This window comes from Miniopterus natalensis, chromosome 9 (genome assembly GCF_054644295.1).
Source record: "Miniopterus natalensis isolate mMinNat1 chromosome 9, mMinNat1.hap1, whole genome shotgun sequence".
NCBI classification, from domain to species: domain Eukaryota; kingdom Metazoa; phylum Chordata; class Mammalia; order Chiroptera; family Miniopteridae; genus Miniopterus; species Miniopterus natalensis.
Window position 1 is genome coordinate 80,193,586 of NC_142089.1, and position 6,393 is coordinate 80,199,978.

A 6,393-nucleotide genomic window follows, 5' to 3' on the forward strand; every position below is an offset into this window, starting at 1 on the left:
CTTGACTCAAACCTGACTCTCTGCAAAAAATATTTTAAAAGGAGAAAATAATAAATTTGAAGTAGGAAATAGGGAAAAGTGCATAATATTCTCCACCGACAAATCTGTCTTTGCAATCTCCCCGAAGCCAGCGCGCTCCACATGCTCTATAAACCCACTTTACAGGGGAACTTAATGGGCTGGATTTGCAGCAAGTTAAATGAGATTTCTTTTTTTAAAGCTGATGCAGGTTTCACAGGCTGACGCCCTTCACTCTTTAAGCGAAACCATCTTGGTTTTGAATCCTTAGGCCCATTTCACCGTCAGCTCTGTGTCAAATGACCCTGATATGAAAGGAAAGCCCCTTCAGGTCTTTGGTCTGGGATGGTGTCAGAGGCAAATCTGAGTTTTGTTCTCATGGCTTATCATGATCTCTTTCAACTTTTGATGTAATTATGTCCAAATTCAAGGATTATATGAGAGGCTCTGGACATTTAGGCCTTCATTCCAGTAGTAACGGGCTGGAGGCAGACCCTCTGCCTCTAGCTACTGTGCTATCTGTCTGTTTCAGCGATTATGGTTTAGGGCTAGAATCTTTGTCTGGGAGCCCCTTTGGATTAACACTTTTATCTTTGTATATGTAAACCTACCATAGGTACCCAAGACTTTCCTCATTAGAAACTTGGTCCCTCAGGGGGATATACTAAGAGTTCATGGTCATTAGGTATATTCCCCAAAGGTATCCAGGTTGGCAAATTTGTGTTCTCAACAAAAATTAGAGATTAGAGAAAATCAATAGAAATAGTAATAACCCATTAAAAATCTTCTAGAAGAAATCTGCTTCCAAAACACACTAGGTTTGTTAATGTAAAAACCTGCTCGCGGAAATAATTCCTCTCCTGAGCCAGCACCTTTCCATTTTCGGGAGCTGAGAGGGCACTCTCTTCTCTGGAGACAGACTCGCTTACACTTTAGATGTGCAGCCAGCACCTCTTTAAAAGTTCCTGAGCCAGCCCTTCCTGGTTTGAAATGTAATATATTTTATGCTTGCATTTTCCTCTAGTTTGGTCTCCATGTGCCTCAGGGGAAATGCTTATACATCCCCCTGACCTTTCAATAAATGATTGCTGGGCTGAGAGACACGTTTTCCTCTGCCTTTGTTTTCCTACCCCAGGTAGCGAGATGTTCGGCAGTGAACCGACTTTCTTTGTGGGGTGGTGGGACCCTGACAACAATGGTGTTTTTATTTTAAGGGACTAATCAACACAGAAGAAGAAATGTCAGTCTACAAATACAAAACTCGATCACCTCAAGTGTGTGGAATTAACTTCTCGCATGGACGTGGAGCTTTGTCATGGACAGACAGCGCCAGATCCAGTGTGCCACTCAACATGACCAACCCCAACGGCCCCTAGCAGCCTGCAGGTAGGCTGGAGGCCCCATTCTGGCCACTCACATCCTCCCTCTCTCCCTCCCCTCCTTTCTTCCTCCTAAGACAAGCACACTTGTATTGCAAATGCAAACTCTATGTAAAACTATAGTTTATAGTCTCAGTTGCCTTTGAAATTGTGTAGGATGCCATGCCATGTAATAGTAACACACTGTCTGGCAGGGCTGGTGGGAGCCGCAGGACTGCGCGCTGTCCCGTCCGCAAGTACTCGGAGGGCCCAAGGCGGTTCCCTGGGGAGGGCCGGAGGAGCATCGGAGAAGGCAGGGTGTGAGCGCGGCCTCCGGAGACCAGTGGGTCGCTGCGTTGCGACAGATGAAATGTGGGAGAGGCTCCGCTAAAGGTAGGCAATGCCTGTTTGCTTGACTAGCATCCTGGCTGAAGAAAAGCACAACAGGCTGGGAACACTGACACTTCTGGAACAGCATGGCAGGCACAGGAGCGCGGGAGCGGGGGCTGCGGGCAGGGCGGCCAGTGGCCTTTCTGACACGTGAGGGGTGAGATGGGGAGGCCCTGAGGAGACGTCAGGGTGCCCTCCACCTGCCTTGATGGGGGCTCCATGCTCCCTCTGATGAAGCCTAAGCCCCCCTCTCTTTCTCCTTGAAGCTCATCATCCGGCGGCCCTTCTCTCAAAGATCACTTCTGAGCTAGATGTTATCAACGCTAAAATTGTGCAATTATTTGTGGAAATCTGAATTCAGAATTCCACATTTCTTTATTTCTAATAAATTTTATCTATTTTTTTTCTTTTTTTTGGCTCTCTATTCTAGGCCTGGAAATCATTTTGGGTGTCAATTCTGTCACCTAGCATATTGGCTGTCCCCCCAGCTTGGTGGTGTGAGATTTTTTTCAAGGCCAACATCAATGGATTTGGCAACACCCTTTAGGTCACTGTGTTTTCACCAACTACAAGCGTATCTAATCACCCAGGCCCCCTTCTCTGTCAAGTCCAACACTGTGCGGAAACCATAGGGCATGTTCTTCTGACCTACATGCCGGTTACCACACTGAAAGGGAAACGCATTCATGTGGCAGGATGCATTCTTTATTCCTTTTACATGCAATCAAGCGATCCATAAACTGTTCCATCACGCAGGCTCCTGGACTTACAGGGGCTTATATCCTCATAAACCCATCATAAGCTGGAAATGCATTTATTACACCTACGCTCCCAAACATCACAGCTTAGCCACACCTACCTTAAACGTGCTCAGAACACTTACATTAGCCTGTGGTCGGGCAAAATCACATCACTGCTCCCCAGCTTAACAGGAGAGTATGGCACCCCGTATTGCTAGCCTGGGAAAGACCAAAACTCAAAATCCAGAGTATGGTATCCACTGAATATGTATTGCTTTTTCACCATTGTGAAGTAAAAACATTGTAAGTCCAACCATCGTGAGTTGGGGACCGTTTGTACAGTTTTCCAGGTGTCTGAACCCTAAATACATGTCTAGAACCCTAAAATTCATCTCGTCCTTTGCTATGTAAAATCTGCACATTTGTCTGCCTCCAGCGTTTGGCGTTCTCCGTGTTCAACACGCTTCCTCAGACAGTGCTAAAAGCGGTCAATTTGAGATTTCCAAATGGGGGTTCTATCCACCAGCACAGCAAAACGTCCCCAGGCACAGGGTTTTTGGGTATTCAAGAACATGAGACAGGAGGCAGGCGGGCAGTGGTCCTGAGGTTGGGCCTCCCCTTGCTCGCCGCCCTTGCAGGTGACCTTCCAGGCTCAGGTAAGACCCAGGGCCCCGGGCGCCCTGCCGCCCTGCCCTGGTCACTCCCTCAGCCTGTTCCTAGGGGGCCAGAGGGCTGCAGGAATCACGCCTGGCAGGAATTTTTTAATAAGTTCAGTAACTACTTCCAGGATGGCTTAAAAGAAGCGGAGTCTGGAATCAATTTGTAACTCTTTCCATGCCTCCCGCTCCGACTTGCTTCCTGACAGGTAGCGGAAGGGTGGCTGCTGGGGGAGGACCTGCCCTGGCCGCCGCTCCCTCTGGGCCGCTGCTCCCGGGGAGCGTGCGCCTGGGAGAAACCAGGGAATAATGTCCCTGGGTTCAGGTGTACTGACTGTAGAATCAGGACCCCTCTGGCACAACAACTGTGACATCTAGTAAGTGAGTGCCGTAGCCGCATTTGGGGTAAGAACAGCTTGGCTTTGCAGTCCTTTTGTTTCATGATTAATGTGACCTGGAAAAGATCCAGGGCCACATTAGCTCTCCCCACTCCTTCGCAGCTCATTGTGTCAATCTCCTGCAGTTTGTAAAAGTTCTCTGGGACTTTTGTCCTTTGTGTACTTTATCCCCAAGTTCTAGTTAAATTTTTGAGAAACTGTGGACCTTAGAGCATTATCCCTTCGCTGGAAAAAGCCCAGGAAATCTGTGAAAACACACCTATGTGCAGTTCTACTCCGCACCCAAATAATAACAGCGTTTCCATTTTTTTCTATTAAATGCCTCTCCGCTCCTGTCCGGCCGCTCCGCACGCCCTTAGAGTGGCTTTTCTTGGTGTGTGTCCCCTTTGTTTCACCCCCGGAAATTGAAGCGCTTCAGGCCTTTTCATTCTTGCATGAAACCTTGGCTGCTTTTTCCTCCCAATATTTGGAAAAGTCGAGGTATCATGTGAGCTGCCAAACAGACTGGGTGGGAATTGGAAACCATCCAGGGCCATATTAGTTCTCTCCGCTCCTTCCCAGCTCATTGCAAACCGCTTGTATCAGTCTCCTAAGGTTTGAACAAGTTCTCTGGGACTTCCATCCTTTGCACACTTTCGCTCTTAACCTCAGAGAGTCTCATTTCAAAACGACCCGCTAACGTGGATTCGGATTAGCATCGGCTATGTAGACCGACCGGCAGAGAAGCGTTTAGAAGCAACCCTCCCTGGGAGGGGACTGGACTCAGGAAACCTTGTCCAGGCCTTAAACTCACTGGCTGTTAGGCGGACGGCTGCGATCTAGCTCCCCCTTTTGATTTAATGAGAACAGGTCAGAGGGCCACTGTAAAGTACACAACACTTCCAGTTTAAAATAGACCTTGGAAGACATTGAAAGAGGAAGGAAGGGGAAGAATGTGGGACTGCAACGGGACAGGGCTCTTTGATCACCAACCCAGCGAGAATTTTAATTAGCTGTGCATGTAAATAACCAAAAAGAAGAGCCTCCCCAAGCTCAGGCTTCTGCAAGTGGAGCGGGAGCTCCGAGGAACGACTGAGGTTTCATGTTTCCAACCGAATCCGTTAGGGAACTCCCGGAGATTCTGAATGAGGAATCTTCCTCGCCTCCATGTATTCTGAGTGAGGGCAATTGTTGGTAATTCAGAAGCTGGCTTTACAACAGAGAGAGGATTATTAGCTACGAATTATACGCTACATGTTTGATTTTTATATGTGTGCGTGTGTGTATGTGTGTGTGTGTGTGTGTATATATATGGAAGAACCATTCTCTTTTCCCTCTGCTCCCCAAGTCTCTCGTCAAGAGCTTTGGGCAGCCCGGCCAGGCGTGGCTCAGTGGTTGAGCGTCGACCTAGGATCCAGGCGATCGGGGTTCGATTCCCGGTCAGGGCACATGCCCGGGTTGCAGGCTTGATCAATGACTCTCATCATTGATGTTTCTATCTCTTTCTCCCCCTCTCCTTTCCTCTCTCTGAAATCAATAAAGATATATTTAAAAAAAACACAAAAAAGAGTTTGGGTAAGATCCCTGGTGAAGGCCGTGAGGATGAGCAGCTTCAGGAAAGAATCCAGGGACCGTTCAACATTTGGAGGTTAAACAAGAGGAAGAACTGGCAAAGGAGCATAAGACAGCAGCCCTGAAGGTGGAAGGAAGGCGGAGAGTGAGATGCGACCCAAGCCAAGAGCTGAAAGCATCTCAGGTGGTAATCTGCTGAGAAGTTGAGATGAAGCCGTAAAAGTAACCATTATTTTGAAGAGAGGTAGGACCTTGGTGAACTTGACAGAGTAGTTTCTGTGAAATAGAGGAAAGAAAGCTCAGTTTGACAGACTTCACATCAGAGTTCAGTTATTCAAGAAACAGGCATACTTGCCCCAGTGAGTGTGGCCCGTTGGTCGTGTGTTGTCCCATTTATCGAAAGGTCGCCAGTTTGATCCCTGGTCAGGGCACATACGGGATCTCACATTGATGTTTTTCTCTCTCCCTCTCCTTTGCTCTCTCTCTCTCAAAATCAATAAAAATGTATTTTTAAAATGAAAAATAAATAGGCATATTCATTACTTGCAATAGTGAGAAATTTAGGGGGAAAATCTGATGTGGCTTCCAGGTCCCCTCCAGACCATGGGACAGGATCTCGCCCCCATTTCCACCTACGCCCCGTGGATCTTCGCCTTCAAGGAGCGTCATGAAGGAGGTCAAAACTCTGAGATGTCTTGGGCACCAGGTGACACAGATTAAGGTAACGGAGGCAGAAAGTCTGTCAGGGGAGTGAGGTTCTGTTCCAGACACAAAGCTAGGGTTGCTGCACGGGTGTGGGGGGAATTTCCATGACGACACTGCATTACAATTCTTTTTTGTGATTTGTTCCAATGTTTTCTTTCACTCCTTTCTTCATTCAAAAACCATTATTAGAGATGCTGGGAAGTAAGGCAATATATAAACCTGCCAAAGTTTCTGCCTTAATCAGTCACATTCAATGAAAGGCATGTGTGCATACCCATATCTTGATGCAGAAGAAGACAGAGGACGGTAAAGAAGAAGGGCAGCCTGGTTAGGCCCCGGAGTGGGAGTGTCCTACCTTGGGTGCGTGTGCGAATCACCTGAGTGCTCGGTCCTCTCTCTAACAGACTGAATCATTCGTCACACCTGCGGGTGAGGCCCTGGCATCATTAGAACCTCCCTATGATTTCAGCGTGCAGCATGCACTGGGGACAGCTGCACCAGAGCGGTGGCTCTTGGAGTGTGCTCCCTGACCAGCAGCATCACAGCCACCGGAGAGCTGGTGGAGATGCAGAGGTGT

The 6,393-nt window shown here is 48.0% G+C and overlaps 1 long non-coding RNA gene across 1 annotated transcript; it reads left to right on the plus strand.

The window, feature by feature from the left end:
• Positions 1-1,200: 1,200 nt before the first annotated feature.
• Positions 1,201-6,177, plus strand: LOC107532120 (uncharacterized). Its single transcript, XR_001602696.2, has 3 exons — positions 1,201-1,404; positions 5,701-5,832; positions 6,006-6,177. It is a non-coding gene; the product is annotated as an uncharacterized LOC107532120 (long non-coding RNA).
• The last annotated feature ends 216 nt before the right edge of the window (positions 6,178-6,393 follow it).